The following is a 17661-nucleotide window of genomic DNA, read 5'->3' on the forward strand; positions in this document are numbered from 1 at the left end:
GAACTAGGGTGGTGGCAATGTTGGATGGAAGGAGGAAGCCTGTAGGGGAGAGATTATAAAAGTAGAAACCACAGGATTTTGCAAGTGATTGGATAGAGGAATTGAAGAGAACAGAGAATCAAGGAGGACGGCAAGATTTTGAGCAGAGGTGCCTGGGAGGATGATGGTGCCCTCCACAGTAAAAGGGGAATTAGGAAGAGGAGAGGGATAAGGAGGAAATATAATGAGTTCACTTTATTTTCCCCCAAACCTTTACTTCTGTCTTAGAATCCATGCTAACTATCAATATCTATCCTAAGAGAGAAGAGTGCCAAGGGGTAGGCAATTGGGTCACACAGTTAAGAAATGTCTAATATCAGACTTGAACTCAGGTCCTCCTGATTCCAGAACTGGCTCTCTATCCACTCTGTTGCCTTGCTGCCCCACGAGTTCATTTTTTAAACATATGTTTTTGTAACTAACTTTCATTTCGTATAGGGGAATCAATCAACAAGCATTTATATAATGTATCAGTATTAAGATTAAAAGAATGTTTAAAAAAGAGTCCCTGCCCTCAAGGAGCTTATATAGAGAAAGAAAGGAGGTGGGGAGACAAACACATACACATATAGAGAAACAGGTGTCCCTTCCAAGTTGGGAGGGTTAGCCATAATCTGGAAAATCTGTGTAAAACTTTTTGGCCCTCCCTCTGTACCAGAGAAGAAGTCTGAATGTTTCAATTTTCTTTTATGGGCTATTTACAGTAAAAGAAATTGTGTACATTTGAGGTATTAAAAGATAAAGTGTGTTGATATTATATGAGTGGAGAAGATATCCAAGGGAAAGAATTGAATGACAAGACTTGGCCACTGAATGGCTATGTGGTTTGAGAGAGTGAAGAGTCCAGGACAGTACCAAGGTGATGAAGCTGGGACTGTAAAAGAATGGTGCTACCTTTGACAGAAGTAGGGAAGTTGAGAAGAGAGTAGATTTGGGTGGGGATAGATAATGAGTTCTCTGTTGTGTTAGTGTGTGCACTTCTGATTCAGGGCTACTTACCCACTTTTGATGTCCTCTTTTCCCCTAGTTCTCCCCTCAGGCTCCAAGAAGCTGTAACTTGTGCACTGGCCATACCCTGGTAAAACTATCTTGGCAGAAAAGCTAAACCAGGTTGAGGGGAACTAACAGGTTTCAAAACAACTGGCGATTTAGGGAGATGTCTACCCCAAGCATGTGAAAACTTTCCCTGGCAGGAATGGGCACATGAGAACAAGTTCCAAAGACCACAAAGATGGAAGAAACAGGTCTGTGGAATACTTAGAGCTTGGTCAGACATCAAAGATGACAAGGTCATCCACTGCATCTTGGGCCATTGCCAGTCATCTTGACTTTTGTCTTCCCACTAGACTTTATTAATTCTGGAAGAGAGAGTGAGGCTGATGACTTTGTGCTACACTTCCTCTCTTAAATATAATTGATAAGTAAGTGGAGACTTTGTTCCATGCCATCTCTTTGAAACTGAGAATATGTGTATGACTTTAAGATCATAGGATAATAGATTTAGGGCTAGAAGGAGCCCTAAAGACTATTGAGCCCAATGTCCTCATTTTCCAGACGAAGAAGTCCTCCAAGAGATTAAATGATTTGACCAATGTCACAAAGCCAGTGTCTGAGGCAGGACTCAAACTCAGATCTTGACTCCATTACAACACCTAGATGCCTGAAGGAAGCATTTCCCCTTCTGTAAGATGCTTAGTCAGTAGGCCCTTCAGTTTGAAATGCGCAATAGGTAGTTGGTGATTTAGAACTAAACCCCAGGAGAGAGACTAATTGCTTCACACAATAGGAAAAAAATTGTGCATTTGAACACACCTGGAATGTGTGTTTGTGTGTGTGTGTGTGTGTTTTGTTTTTTGGTTGTAGCGGAAAGAGAAAAGTGATACCTACTAGAAAAGAGGGGGGAAAAAAGGGAGAAGTTGAGAACTTCTTTCTTTCTCCTTTACTCTTTCACTCAGTGGGTGCAGCACAGTTACTGGAGAAATATTGCTGTGGGAAACCAGTTTGGGGAGTATTCTGTTTGGTCCTCTCTGAGGTCAATGAGCCTTTTCCCCTCCCTATCCATTGACAGTCAATTCCCCAAGAAGAATCATAGACCCATGGTTCATGAGAAGTTTACATAGGGAGACTCTCTTTGAGGAATAAATAATTCCAGTCTCTTTTACTTCTTTTTGTAGAGATTGAATTGTTTCTGAATTTGGAGAAAGCTTCTGGGTGACTATTGTCAGAATCACTTTGAGTGGTAGCATGTAAATGAAAAATGCCAAATGGCAGGCATTTCCATTTAAATCACCTTCACTTTGTTTCCTGAAAAACTTCAAGACATTTTAATGACTGCCTTGTTCATTGAAAGTCAGCTAACCTTAGGGAGAGCTGCCTAGGCAAGGGAAAATCCATATATTCATGGGGAATATTTGCCCAAAGATTGCAATTAAGAAATTGGTGTACATAGTTTAGAGTGTTACAAGGAAAAGGCTCTAAAGAGGTAATGAACCCAGCTTTTCTATTGTGCATAGTCCTAAATATTGCAGTCATCAAGCATAAGGCAAAAACTATTCTCTGCTCTCAAAGAGCATACATTAAAAATGGAAGAAATGTAAATAATTAGGCACATACAAACTACCTATGGAACAGATGAAAAGTAATCTAAAAAAGGAAGGCATGGAGAGGGGCACAGGGAAAGACCTTCTGCAAAAGGTGACATCTGAGTTGAGCCTTTAGGAAAGCCAGGGAAACCAGGAAGCAGAGGTGAGTGGGCATTCCAGATGTGAAGACAGCTGGCCCAAAGAAATGAGAGATAGTGTACCCCATTGGAGGAAGTACATTGCATAATCCAATGCAGTGGTTTGCCAAAAGGGCAACCTCTAGAACAAAGCAGCATAGGTTCTAACTCCTTCCTTTCTGGGACCTCTTCTCCTTCAGGTGTCCAGAACCTCAAGGGGCTCCTTGATTATCCAGAGCTACCTCCTGTTGTAGTTGAGACTTTATGGCTGACTGGGATATGCCATTCAAACTTTCCTGAGCAGTCTATCCAGAGCATTCACACCAGGTTCTAAACCTGACAAACCTGACAAACAAAATGATTTTAGCAGAGGTGTTAATGGGTGATAATGTATTATGGCTCCCTACCTTTCTACTTGCTAGGTTAAAATTAATATCTTCAAGTTCTTATTTTCCATAAAGTTTATTAATAATCACTTGAAATAGAAAAGGCAGGTAAGCATAGATTTGAAGTCTCTTTCTTACTCTAAGTCTGACCACATGTAGCCTATCCTGCAGGATTCTTGGTCTGTCTCATCTGCCTGCTCAGGGAAGTAGAGAACCAGGTGGGGTCCACCCACACTCTTTTAATTACCTTCATGGATACTAAGATGGCCAGCCTAGGAGGGGGAAGGGATGAAATTCCCTTTACACACACTATACATCTGGAAAGGCCTCCACCCAAAGGATCAGAATCAGTACTTGGCAATTCAATTAGATTCAAGATACTGCAAAGATACAAAGAAAATGAAAAACAACCTGCCCTCAAGAAGTTTATAGTCTTCTGGGAAGAGGAGAGAATTAAGCACTTCAATAAATAAGTGAACACAAGATAATTTGAGGAGGAAGGAAACAGAACTGAGACAGTACAGTTCACACCTTGTATTAAACCAAAAGCTCAAGGTAAAGAGGGAATAAATCCATTTTAGGGACACAATTTGGAGTCGGAATTCTGAGTTTGGGCAATGGCAGTCTAGTAAATTCTTGTAACCAGGGCAGTACATTATGGGGAATAGGAGCATATCACTGAGGATTTGCCAATCAAACATCATCAGTGTCCACTCTCCAGCAGAGGGTGTCACAGGATATGAATCCTAACAATATGGTATCGAATTCTCCCAACAGAACATTGGAAGGAGGACCAATGGTAACAACAGAGTTACATTGAGAACTCCAGATTCTAGGGAGTTCATGTGCCAACCTCTCAAACATTGGAACATACTAGCTATATACTCATCCTATTGGATTGTAAACTCCTTTGATTAGATTGTAAGCTTCTTGAGGGCATGGCTTGTCTTTTGCCTCTTTTTGTAGTACATACTTCATAAATGTATATTAAATGAATGAATAAGTGAAAGTGGGTCATTTTTGTGCCTTCCAAAATCCTAGATCTACCTTCAACTGATTTTGTCTTGGGCACAAAAATTGGAAACTGCTTTGTGGGGAAAGGAAGTCCTCAGAGGTGCTACAGAGTGGGACAAAGGCTAGGACAGAGTACAATAGACCTGGGACAGAGGTGTCTGCCTGGACTGAGAAAGGGAGAAGTGGGGCAGTCACAATGCAATTCAGAGAAGGACCACAAAGCTTCAGAATTGGCCAGAGGACTGCTTTGGGGAAGAAGTAGTAGGGGAAGGCAATGTTAGTAACCTCTGTCAGTGCTGTAGTTGCCCCATCATAATGAAAGTGCTGAGAAACAGGAAGTAGGACAGTTGGCCCTAGAACATGAAGCATGGTAGCCTGCACAAAAGGAATGATATGTATTAAGGGTCAAATAAGATAACAAATGGAAATGCTTTGCAAACTTTAAAGCACTACATAAATACTAATTATTATTAGTAAGTCTTGAAAAGTTAGGTTTTAGCTAGCTTTTGATCAATTTTAAATATCAAACAGAAACTTGTATCATGGAGTTATAGGGAGCTACTAAGGCTCTTTGAGATGGTCAGGATTGTTTGGGCATGATACCTTTGGCAGCTATGTGGAAGAATTGGAAAAGGGAAAGACTGAAAAGAGGATTGGAAGTCAATTACAATTGCCCAGGTGAAACTGTGATGAGAACCTGATTTAAGGGGGTGACAATATGAGTGGAGGGCAGGGACATATGGGGAAGAAATTGTGAAGGTGGGATTGAAAAGTCATGGTTACATGTGGGAAGAGGTAGTGAAGGAAAGGGAAAAGTCCAGGATATCTCTCTGGGGAGGGATGAGAATGTCTTCAATAGAAACAGGGAAGTTTGGAGGAGAGGCAGGCTAATGAATTCCATTTCCAGCACATGGAATTTGAGATACTTACTAGATGATTGGTTGGAAGTGTCCAATAGGCAACTAGGGATGTGAGACAGAAGCTCAGGAAGGAGTTTCAGACTGGATATATAGATCTGAGAGTTATCTGCATAGAAATACTAATTGATTTCATGGGAAAGTTTAGAATAAAGGTTCACAATCTAGGGTCTGAGAACTTAAAGTTCAATAACTGTATTGTAGTATAATTGGTTTCCTTTGTAATCCTATGTATTTTATTTTAAGCCTTTAAAAACATTATTCTGACAAAGGGTCCATAAAATTCCCCAGATTGTTAAAGGAATATATGAGCAAAGAAGAAAGAAAATGAATAAAAAGTTAAGAACTTCTGGTTTACAGAGAGAAAGGAAGTATTTCTATTGAAGTAGAGTAAATAGAGTTCCAAGAGAGTTTAGAACTCCTTATTTTTACAGTCGAGGAAACCTGAGGCCCAGAGAAAAGCAATAATATGTTCAAGGTCAGTTAGCATCATCTGCCACTCAATCACATAGCATTAGCAAGAATTGTAAATTTCCTTGATTATTATGATGAGAAATTTCCATGATGTTCTTCAGTGTGCCTAGGGTACCCCGAATTTCAGATGGCGCTAACGACGAGGTACAAGGGACTTGCAAAGTAAACCCTGGACAAACTTGTTATACTGCTTGTCGAGGGGAAGGTGACCACAGGAGAATATACCCGGACGCTCCATCTCTGTCCAGCCCCAAAGTGGAGCCGTCGGGTCGCAGGTCTCCCGCCACTTCTTACCCCTAAAGTCCTTGAGCACTTTGCCCACATCTATACCAGTGCACCCCTCTAATCTGGCCCCAGATATGTCTCCGGACCCTCACTCCGTGTCCATGCCACTCAGGCTGGGGTAAGAGATGTGGGCCTGCCTTGACCCCCCCGAGAGCCAGAGCCTGGGGCTTGGAGGTCTGCTGAGTGAGGGTCTGGTTGGCTGCAGGGAGGGGGGCTCTGGAGCGCTTGCGGCGGCCATGGGTGGGGTGGGGGGGAGGCGGGTTGGGGTAAGGCGCTGCTGCTGCTGCTGCTGCCGCTGCCGCCGCGCCACCGCCACCGCCTCTCTCCGGGTGACACAGGCAGACGCCGGGAGCGGCCGTGGCGGTGAGTCGCAGCGTTTCTCTTTCCGCGTCTCATTCTCGCCGGTTCGAGCGCCTAGGCAGAGCTGCGGCTGGGGCGGGTCTGGCGGTTTGGGGATAGTAAGGGGGGAAGGAGTGGCAGCAGCTGCCCCTGCCGTTCAGGGGTGTGCGAATAGGGAAGAAACTCAGCTCTTTAGAGGGGACCCCGGCCCCAAGACCCACTCAATCTGCAGCAACAATTGTGCACTCACTCTTTCCCTGTATTTTGGGGTGGGGGAGCAGAAGGATAAAAAAGGGGAGTGGATGTTGGGGGAGAAAGAGGAACTTCTGGTCGAGACGTGCAAAAGCGGAGGCAGAAGGGGGATAGTGCTGGGGGTCAGCTCTTGAGGGTCAGCTCTTGGGGCACAGCAGATAGATCTCAAAGTCCTTGAAAATCGAACTGCATCTCTCTGGGGATTAGGGGCCAGGGCATGGGCAAACAGCTGGTTTCCTCATTTCTAGAGCAAGAGCCTAGGGTCAGTGGAAAGGGAAGGTGCGTCCTAATCTCCTCCCTGCTGCCTGAACAGACACTACTCACCCAGCTGCCTCTCCTTGGGGGCCCCCAGTCAGGGGTCTGGCAGTAGGGTGGGTGGCGCGGGAGAAATGTCAGGGTTGGGGTGGGGGTGCCTTTGGTTTGGGATGGAAAGGAGCTTGTAGAGAGAGAGGCGGAGGAGGAAGTGTGCATTCTAGGCTTCTGATGCAGGACTTGGAACGCTGGTTAGTTGTGCTGTCAGGGACCCAGGGGAAGGGGCGTGTTGGGGAGTTGTGTGTTTCATTGCACGCTGGTTTATTTTTAGGTACGGGAGAAGCAGGATGTGTAAAGCGGGTTGTATCAACCGAGAGGGTCAGGAGGTCTTTGTGTCCGCAGGAAATGCAAGAGTTTCTTGCAGCAAATGAGAATAAGGGACAAAAAAGAAAAAAAAAAGCCCATTTGCAGTCAGAAGTTCCTTCTGCCTCGTCGTTTATCTCAAAGGTGTTCTGCTGCTTCGAGGACTAAACTCTGGCCACAGAGAAGTGTTAAAATGTCCTTTTCAGCAGTAATGTACGCGTAACTGAGAAGCCGATACTCCAGGGTTTCAGGCAATCTGAAGATGGTCACATCAGCTTGCTAAAAGTTTTCCCAGTTCAAGTTTAAAAAACAATAAAGTCAAGCTGCATAATTACTGTCATTTATTAATCCGTATAAGTATTTTTACAGATGAGATGATCCACAGTTACCAGGAATCCTGTTTTTTTTTTTTTTAAAGCCTATTGCTACAGGTAGGGGGCAGCTAGGTGGCGCAGCGGAAGAGTGCTGGGTCTGGAGGCAGGGAGACCTGAGTTCAATACGGAGCTCAAACACTAACTCACTGTGTAACCCTAGGCGAGTTACTTAACCCCATTTGCCTCAGTTTCCTCATCTGCGAAGTGATCTGGAGAAGAAAATGGCAAACTATTCCAGTATCTTTGCCAAGAAAACCCCCAAAGGGAGCCGGAGTTAGCCTGCACTGAAAAAGACTAAACAATAAAAACTTTTCGAGAGATGGCTGAGAGGGGAGGAGTAATAAGGAATAGGCAGAATCCTAAGAAGGGTAGGGACTGATTTGAACTATAATAATTTCTGATTATCTGTAAGAAAATTCCTCCATGGGTTAGACTTGGGTTTTCTTAGAGTGTCAGTCTTGAGGGCAGTCTTTGTAGGGAAACTCCCTCCATTGATTAAGATGAATAATTAATCTATAACTTAAAATCTTTCAGAGCTGCCAGGGCACTGGGAGGCTAAATAAATTGTTCAGTTATTCAGCTGGTTCCCATAGCAAAGTCAGGACCCAGGTCCTCCTAAATCCCAGACCAATCCTCTAGCTACAATTAGAGGAAACTAGGTAGCTCAGTGGAGAATGTTTAGGGCTTGGAGTCAGAAAGATAAGAGTACAAATATAACCTCAGACATTTATGAGCTGTTATCCTGGACAAGCCATTAAACCTATTTGCCTTGGTTACATCTGCTGGAAAATGGGGGTGGTAGTAATATGGACCTCTCATATATAAGGATCAAATTAGATAATATATGTAAAAACACCAGCACAGTACTTGGCACACAGTAACCACTAGATAAATATTAGCTATTATTATTATTATTACTGAGAAAGAATATATAAAAAGAGTATGTTGGCTGATTAGTTTGTATCTGTACCAAAAGCAAGGGGGCAGAACCCATGGACCCTATGGGCCTCTAATTTTGTGGTGTACAGATTTCTTGCATAGCTTCTTTATTTGAAGGAGTATATAAGATGATGAGATCTATATTTGGGTTCAGGAAAACCTGGATTCAAATTCTCTTTTAGATGCTCTCTGTGTGACCATGAATTAGGTAGCCTTTCTAAGTGTTTCCTCATTTGTAAAATAAGGTTAAATTATATGGTCCCTAAGGTCTCTTTCAAATTTAAATCTAAGATTTAAATCTAAGTTTCAAGGGCCAAAGTACATCAAAAAGGACTTTAATGAAGCTCTTCCTTCTGTCAATATTCAGCCTGATGGAGGAGGAAGAGTAGGAGACTAGCTGTCAGAAGACCTGCTGTGCCACACATTACCTGTATGACCTTGAACAAGTCACTTCTCCATCTGAGCTTCAGTTTCCTCACTTATAAAAGAGGCTGATGACTCTAAGGTCCCCCAGATTTAACTTTATATGATTCAAATATTATATTTATTGGAGGCTGGCTTTATTTTATCATTCTAAAATGTTTTGGGAAGGAGCTTCTGAGTAAGATAATGCTAAATTCTTCCTCAAAAAGCCTATATCCAAAAATGAGTTGTTAATATGTGATAAATTCTCCCAGTTTCTAGGATCATAGGTTTCAGAACTTGAAGGAATCAGCTGGTCCCAAGCTCTCCAACTGGCATAATGCCATTGCTTTTTCTCCCTTTTAATTTAGAGGTCCTGTAATCTTCAAACAATATTTAGTCAAAATTATTACTGCTGTTGGAACTGTATATATTAAAAGAGGTCCAGGGAGGGGTAAAGACAAAAAAATCTTTATAACCAATGCCAAAAATTATAAATTTCAGGAAAAATAAGAATCTGAAAATCCTCAGGAACCAATAGTTTGTCATAAAACTATGGTTTTGAGGGATATTTCAGGGGTATTCTGTTTATTATTTTTGTTACAGGTATATGAAACTTTTCTGTTCCCTTTCCTTCTCCTCCATTTCTCCCTCTTGCCTCCTCAGTCCTCCTTTTACCATGAAAGTGCCAAAGATTCACAGTCTGGAATCTGAGATTGAGCCATAGGGAGGTCCAGATCCAGCTGTTTGACAGAGCTCTTGGAATGGATTTAGCTCAGGAAGCAGAAGTCAAGGTCACCAAATGCACAGACTTTGCAAATAGTACTTAGATTTCAGACTATGCAATCTGACTTACCGATTGATTTTGTTTTGGTTAGAAGCTGAGAATTTGGAGGTCTCTCTTATAGGATCATAGGATGATAGATTGAGAGTTCTTAGGGCCTTTAGTGGGTATCTAGCCCAACTCCCTTATTTACAGATGAGGGAAGTGAAGCCCAAAGAGATTAAGTGATTTCCCAAGGTCACACAGATTGAGCTGAGATTTGAAACTACATCTTGCACGGTTGTTTCCAGTCTTAGGTTGTGCTTAATAATGCCTTTGAGCAATTTCAGTGTCCTGTCTGTTTTTTGGTTTGTTTTCAGGCATTCTATTCCTAGAAGTAACAGATTCCCAAGAAGCCCTTCTAAAGGAGACAAACCTAGAACCAGGTTTCATGTCTCCTCTTCTTTTTTGGAGATGATATTCCCATAGTGCCCTACTTTACTCAGAGCACATGTAAAGCACTGTGTTCATTTCTGGGTGCCACATTTGGGAAGGATGCTCATAAACTGGGGAGTGTTTAAAGGAATGCAGCTAAAATGGAGAAAGGCAACTGGCAGAATGTGATTACTTTTCCTTCCTTCTCATTTAAAGGCCCTATAATCTTCAAGCATTAGTTAGTCAAAATTATTACTGCTTTTGGAAAAGTATATCTTAATAGACATCCAGGGATAAGTGAAGGTAAAGGTCAAAATAATCTTTATAACCAACACCAAAAATTATAAAGTTCATGGTTCATGTCATTTAACTGAAAGAACTGAGATATCCCAGCAAAAAGAGAAAAGGACATAACCAGCTATCTGCAGATGTTTGTTGGGCTACTATATGGAAGAAGGGTTGGAGTTGTTCTGCTTGGCCTCAAAGGATGGAACCTAGAGCAGTGAGTGGAAGGAAAGAGAGATGAATTTGGACTTCAGGAAAGGAAAAAATCTTCTAATAATTACAGCTATTCCAATGGAGATTAGGTTACTTCCTGAAATAATGGCTTCCCTCCACTTACTGGAGATCTTTACATAAAGTCTGGATATCTTTTTCTTGGGAATACTGTCAAGAGATTCTTTTGTTGTGGATTGAGGTTGAGGTGGAACTTGAAGGTTCTGTCCAACTCTGATATCATCATCTGATTCTGATTTGCCATTTCTATGCCTGACTAGCCTGGGTTATCAAGAGCAAGGCCTTGAGAAAAAAAAATTTAATTGCTTGTTGAGAAAAGCTAGAAACTTCCTAAAACAAAACCCTCATTATTTAATTACAAAGTTGTAACTCTGAAATAATTTTAAATGATACTTTACTTAGCAGACCAGATTCTCATTCTTTTCATTTCTCAGCAGAAATGACAAAAAATAGAAAGTATTTTCTGACTGGCTAGAAAATGAAAGGAGGAGAACTGACAGTTAGTACACATTCAGTAAATATCTTAATATTAAAAAATATTTTTGATATATTTTGTTTTTATATCACATTCATTTCTGAATATCTTTCTCTCCTATCATCCCTTGCAACAAAGAATTAAAAAGGGGGATGAGGTAGGAACAATTCATTCAAACTAATACACGTTAACTGAGTCTGACAGAATATACAATTAATATGTATTTTTATTTGATTAAATTTTCATTTTAATTTAAACAATCCCTGTCCTCAAAGTAAACAAAATGCTCTCAAATAAAGGACATCGCCTCCTTTCTAGCTATTCATAAGAGTAAAGTGAATAAACTGGTGGGATCAAAAGATCATCAGATTATAGACCTAGAGCTGGAAGAGACTATAGAGATCATCTAGTTAGAATCCCTTCCTTTTTTTTACATATGAAGAAACTTAGGCCTAATGATGTTAAGTAATTTATCCAAGGTCTTACATACAGGTTATAGGTGTTGATTGTTACTTTGACTGAAAGCCCTTTATTTTGAAGACTGAATTTCTTCTATGACCTTTGTTTTTCTTTTTCCATTTGGTTCATTCCATTTCTCATGGAATTCTTTTCTTCAATGGATTTTTTTGTCTCTTTTTCCAGTAGGTCTATTCTGTTTTATAGAAAACTTTTTTCTTCATTGGATTTTTGTACCTCTTTTTCCAGTAATCCAATTTTGCTTTTTAAGCTGTTATTTTCTTTTTACCTTACTTTAATTTCTTTTCCCCATCTTTTTTTGACCTATCTTATTTGATTTTTGAATTCTTTTTTTAGTTCTTCCAGAACTTTAGACTAATTCCCATTTTTTATTTGAAGTTTTGCATGTGGTTGCTTGTATCTCACCATCCCCTGTTGGGTCTGTGCTTTGCTTTTTGTCCTCATAGAAATTTTCAAGAGTTAAATGTTTCTTTTGCTGTTTGCTCATTTTCCCAGGGTTTTTTTTTTTTTTTGCCCGTGGGCTGGGAATTCTGAAAGCTGATGATTCTGTCTTCTCTTCTTTGCTGCTGGTTTGCAGGATTCAGCACTGTGAGTTATTTTGCCCCAGGGCTAGGTCTTCACCATGGCATACAGTCTTGAAAGGGTGCAGAGCAATGGACTTCTGGGTCTCATTGCAAGCTTGTGCCAGGGCCCGGGACTTTAAGGGATAGGTCTTAGGTGCTCTTTTGTTGGTGTAGAGTGGGTCCCAGGATTGCAAAGTTGACCTATGCCCAGTCGAGGAACAGGTTCATGGGAAAGTGGTCAGCTAGTGCTCATCTGTGTGCAGTTTTGCTTCCAGTTCCCCCTTATCCCAGGAAAATAAAATCTTTTTGCCTACCTCTCAAACTGTATTTAGTGGGAGAACCCCCTCACTCCATCTAGCTGTTTGTTTTTTGACTCCTGTCATTTTTGAGGTGCTTTTGAAAGATTGTTTTGGAAGTATTGTAAGAGTGGTTTCAGTTTTTGCTGCTCCTAAGCCATCATCTTAGCTCTGCCCCTTCTGAAATTTCCTTGTTTTGAATGGAGATAATCACTTTGCTCAGCAGAATGACGTTGGAGGAAATGAATGGGGATGGATGGATGGATGGATGGATGAATGGTTTGATAGAATGAGTTGTTTGAAATAAGGTAAAAACAATTCTATTTTTTCCTCAATGCATTTATAACACATTTAATGCTAATTATATGTAGTTATTCTTAGCATTGAAGATGTTGAGTTATTCAGAACTGCGAAAGCAGCAATCTAGGATGTTTAAATTTTCAGGCTCCAGAAAAAACATAGTAGAATGGTGATTGGTAAAAGTTTGTTTCAGTTGTTTCCTACTTTGGATGATTCCATTTGGAGTTTTTTTTTGTTTGTTTTTTTTGGTCAAAGATCCTGGAGTAGTTTGCCATTTCCTTCTCCAGCTCATTTTGCAGATGAGAAAATGAAGCCAAATAAAGTTAAGGGACTTGCTCAGCACATAATTGTCAGAGAACAGATTTAGACTCAGGAAGACAAGTCTTCCTGACTCTAGACCTGACATTCTATCCACTGTGCCACCTAGCTGCCCTGGATAAAAATTACTATGCAATAATGCATCTTCTTTAGTCTGCATCTTTGTTTTAAGACCAGATCTTGAACATGTATTCTCTGCCTGTCTGTCTCTCTCCATTTTTTCCAATTATATGCAACAATAATTTTTAGCATGAATGAACAAGATGTAAAATTAATTCAACAATTTTAAAAATTAAACATCTACTATATACAAGGGAGGCAGATCTTGGATTCTTTTCAAGGAGGGTATTTTCTACTATAGAAGAGAGTGGAGAATACAACATATTCACAAATAAGTACAATATACTTATATAATATATAAAATAATTTCATGAGTGAGAAAGCACTTATAAATGGGAGAATATCAAGAGAGGCTTTGTGTAGGCTATAATTCCCATACATATGTGCTTTGAAGGAAGCTGTGGATTCTAAGAAATGTAGGTAAAGAAGAAGTGGGGGACAAATTGTTCAAAGATGGGCTATGGAATTTTTTTTTCATGAGGAACAAGCTCATGTAGGAGGTGATGTTTGAGTTAGGCTTTGAAAGAATCTAGCTTTTTTGGAGAGGCAGATAGGGGGTACATTTCTAGGCATTGAACTGAAAATCATTTTGTGCTGTGTTGCAATGACTATAGAGGGTTTTGTAGGGTTTGGGGGACATTATTATTGATTGAAAAATGTTTAATAGTGTGTCTTTGTATTTTTTTCATCACAATAATTTCTATTCATGCTACACAGCCTCCAGCTCAAACTCTTCTTTGTAGCAAAAACAACTTATAATGGTGACCACATGATAATATATGCAACATTTTGCTTCAATAGTTTTCCACTTCTGAATCAAGACATGGGATACATGTTCCATTATCTGTTTTCTGTAATAAAGACTGAGGTTATTGTTACTTAGAATTTGACTTGGATGTTTTTTTTAATCTATATTATTTTAGAATTTAAATATATATAATTTATATATACAAACATAATTTTACTGGTTCTGCTTAATTTACTCAGTATTTGTCCATATTTCTCTAAATTCTTCATGTTTGTTATTTCTAACTGTCAAATTAATATTCCATTATGGTCATATGCCAATTTTCCCAGTCATTGTCCAAAAGATGGATTCTTAACAAGTAGCATGTATGCCACTTTATAGGAAGCGTTCAAAAGAACAGTTATCTAAACCAAGGAAAAGGAAAAGTCTACCTCCATCCTCTATCCTCTTTATTGTATCTTTATTATTAATAGATTAACTCATAAGAGATCTCACTAAGTAGGAGTAATCTACGTATTTGTAATATAAAACCAAAGCACATTAATAAAATGGAACAAAAAACACCCAAATGAATTAAAACTGGTTTAAAAAACCCCCAAAGTATTAAAGCTGGTTAATGATAACTTAAGATATGGTTGCTTGGTGTAGGTTAGTTGTAATGCATATAATATTTACTATTCTATCCAGGGCTATTCACTAACATGTAGCATCGGAGTGTTGTTGTGTGGCTCCAAAGGAGGCAGAATATACTTCTTTAGTTTCTTCTCATTCCATCTTTCTCCAAGGAAACTTTAATTCCTGACTGGGGTGGGGTGGAAGCAGGAGGTTTAGGTCTAAATTTTAGCCCACCAGCTGTCCTCAGAGAGAAGGGGTACTGCATTAAAATTCTATCTGCTTCCTGAAATGTATTGGCCTAGGGCAGTGAGGGTGAACTTTTTAGAGACAAAGTGCCCAAACTGCAACCCTCATGGCCACATATGAGCCTCCTGACTTACCCCAGATGGGGAGGGAGGAAGCACTCCCATTGGGCTGCGGGCAGAGGGGTCTACAATATGAGAAATATCCTCAGATGTGTATGGAGAGGGGGAAGGGAGTAAATCCCTCTGGCATGCTTCTGCACTTGTGCCATAGGTTCGCCTTCATGGGTGTAGGGCATGTGGTTTTCAGGTTGAAGTTAAATTTCTGATCTCCATTCAGTAATGAAAAGGAGGAAAGGAAAACTGAGGGAGTTTTCTGAGTATCTGGGGAATGAGCCCCCCCTCTTTAAAAACCAAACATCAGTTCCTCTTTGAACACACATAGAAATTAGTAAGGAAACTCATTATCCAAGTTGATAGCAAAATAGAAAACAGTGAAAATATACATAGAAGAATACCAGATAATACAGAATGAAGGACTTATGCCATGGGGGTATTCTAGCTCAATCAAATGAGTTCCAGATCTCAATCAAGGGGAAATTCTCTCAAGTCTCTAGTATAGCAAGCTGGGGACAGGGACATGATTGGAGACTGCCAGTTCCTCTTAGGTCAGTTTCTTCCTAGAGTTTTTTCCTTTATCAACTTGAATCAGGGTTAGCATTATCCATTATCTCTCTCAAATGTGAAAGCCAGAAGAGTCCAAAGAGATTCAGAGAGACTAAAGAGAACTAAAGAGACAGAAGCACTCAAGCCTGATGCTCTTTTCTCTCTAACCCTCACCAAGTTGATCTCCCACTTTTTGCAGGCATGAGGCATTGATCTCCACCAATAGAGAGTCCCATACCAGTAGGTTAGGATACACTATAATTATATTTATTTTTAATATTGGTGGGCTGCCCTGATGGAGTATGTTAGAGTTTTATGATTTCTTCTTGCATCTACACAGAATGTATGAAAAGGAAGAAACATTTCATTCTGCAACAAAATTGTAGTGGTGAGTACAGTGGCATGCTCATCAGGATTAGCCCTTCCACTCAACTCCTTAAGCACCCAGTTTCCAAATCAATAAGATGGGAGTAATAATATTTGTGCTACCTACCTTACAGAAAAGGAAGAGTGTGAATTTTAAGGCATCATATAAATAGGAGTTAAAAAAATTATTATTGCCTTTTTGCTCCTGGAGGATGAGCAGAGAAGATGATGATGGCATTAGCAATGCACTGGAATAGTTGAATTCCCATAAGGTTTGAGAGGCAACTGTTGTGCCTTGGAAAAAAGCATTCTCAGGAACAGGAGAACTGGGTTCAATTTCTGAATGTCATCTCAACTCATTGAGTCCATTTTATCATTTGCAAAATGAAGGGATTGGATTAGATGTTCTCTAAATTCCTGTCTAGCTCTAAAATGCTGATATTTTATGTGATGTGTTGCTAGAAATTTCCCATAGAGAAAGAGTATTCTTTTTCTGTTGAACTTCATCTTGTAGCGATGCAAAGTACTAATCTTGGCTAGCCCCCATCCTGTGAACTCCTTTAATTCATGTAATCTGTGCCACAAAATTTAACAGATTATGCTGACTCACATTGTGTACATTCAGATGATGTCTTGATACCATCTTGTACCCTATTGTGCTCTGAGCATCCTTGTCAGCATTTTTGGTTGCCTGGGAGATCTTTCCAAGAGAATGTGTGCTGATATTCTACTATTCCAGAGGAGATAAAATAATTCATCTTTAAGCCCTGCGAAACTTTTTGCTTTCTTTTTTCAACTCAATTGATCTCCCCCCCCCCCAACCGCCTGCTATCATTTGAAGCCCAAGCAACATTTCTTCTACTGCTATGATTAATTTCATTAGGAGAAAAAGTAGTCCACTGGGTAGTTTGATGGTTATTCAGAATTTCTGGCTGTCTCTGGCATCAGAGGACACAAATTAAACCCCCCTGTATGACCTTAGGCAAATCATAGAACCTCTCTGGATCTTAGTATCCTCCTCTGTAAATTGAAGGGGTTGGACTAGATGATCTCTAAGGTCCCTTCCAGATCTATATCTGTGATCTTTTGATCCTTTGATTGTCTCTTGTTGGTTATATCCAAACTAGGCTTCACCATGTACATTTTGGTAGAGGAAGAACAGCCCTGTTAAGATACTTTGAAAAATTTAATAGTTAGTAGAAAAAGCATTGTATTTGAAGCCATGGGGTTTGAATGTGAATGTGATGCTTTCTACCCCTATGACTATGGGAAAGTTATTTCCCCTGAGGTCTCAATGTCCACAGCCATAAAATGAGAGATCAGAGTACTTACTTCTAAGGTCTCTTCCAGTTCTGAGTACTCTGATATTCTAAAAGTTAAAATTTACCAACTAGATGAATTGAGTTATGATTTTCAACTTTATAAAAAAGGAGTCTTGCTTTATAATGAATTCACAAGTTTCCTTAAATTATACATACTCTGAAGCATGCTGATATTATGTGGTTTACTAAGGGCATCCTTGCTCACCAGTTGATTAATGATGCCACTCCTGTTCCTCTGTTTTGTTTTGTTTTGTGGATGACAAGTTTACCTGTAGGTCTGAAATATGCTTTCTTCATCTGTCCTCATAGAATCTTTCATTTTATTTATGACTGAGCTCATGGGCTATTTTTTAGGATGCCTGTTCTAAATTCCATCAGATATTAATGTTTTCTCTCTCCTCAAATTATCTTGGTTTTTTTTTAAACCCTTCCCTTCCCTCTTAGAACCAGATATCTTGTATTATTGTAAAGGAGAGAAAGCCTGGCATAATGGAAAGAAAGTAGGCCACAGAATCAGCCACCAATTTCCTCAGCACCAACTATTTAAACAAATTAGGCCAGTTTTCCCTAAGTGGCATTGATACCATCTGGCCTCAGATACTTTCTAGTTGTGTGATCCTGGGCAATTCCCTTAATCCCCATTGCCTAGCCCTTACCCTTATTGCTTTTCTGCCTTGGAGTCAA

General features: G+C 40.0%; 1 protein-coding gene across 2 annotated transcripts in view; it reads left to right on the forward strand.

Moving 5' to 3' along the window:
* The first annotated feature begins 6131 nt into the window (after positions 1-6131).
* The window catches only part of NCALD (neurocalcin delta), a 569529-nt gene continuing 557999 nt past the window's right edge, over positions 6132-17661 (forward strand). For both annotated transcript variants that reach the window (XM_056823245.1, XM_007488170.3), the window contains exon 1: positions 6132-6197. The gene's annotated coding sequence lies outside the window, so the exon portion shown is untranslated. The remainder of the gene's footprint in view (positions 6198-17661) is intronic.

Source organism: Monodelphis domestica, chromosome 3 (assembly GCF_027887165.1).
Source record: "Monodelphis domestica isolate mMonDom1 chromosome 3, mMonDom1.pri, whole genome shotgun sequence".
NCBI lineage: Eukaryota > Metazoa > Chordata > Mammalia > Didelphimorphia > Didelphidae > Monodelphis > Monodelphis domestica.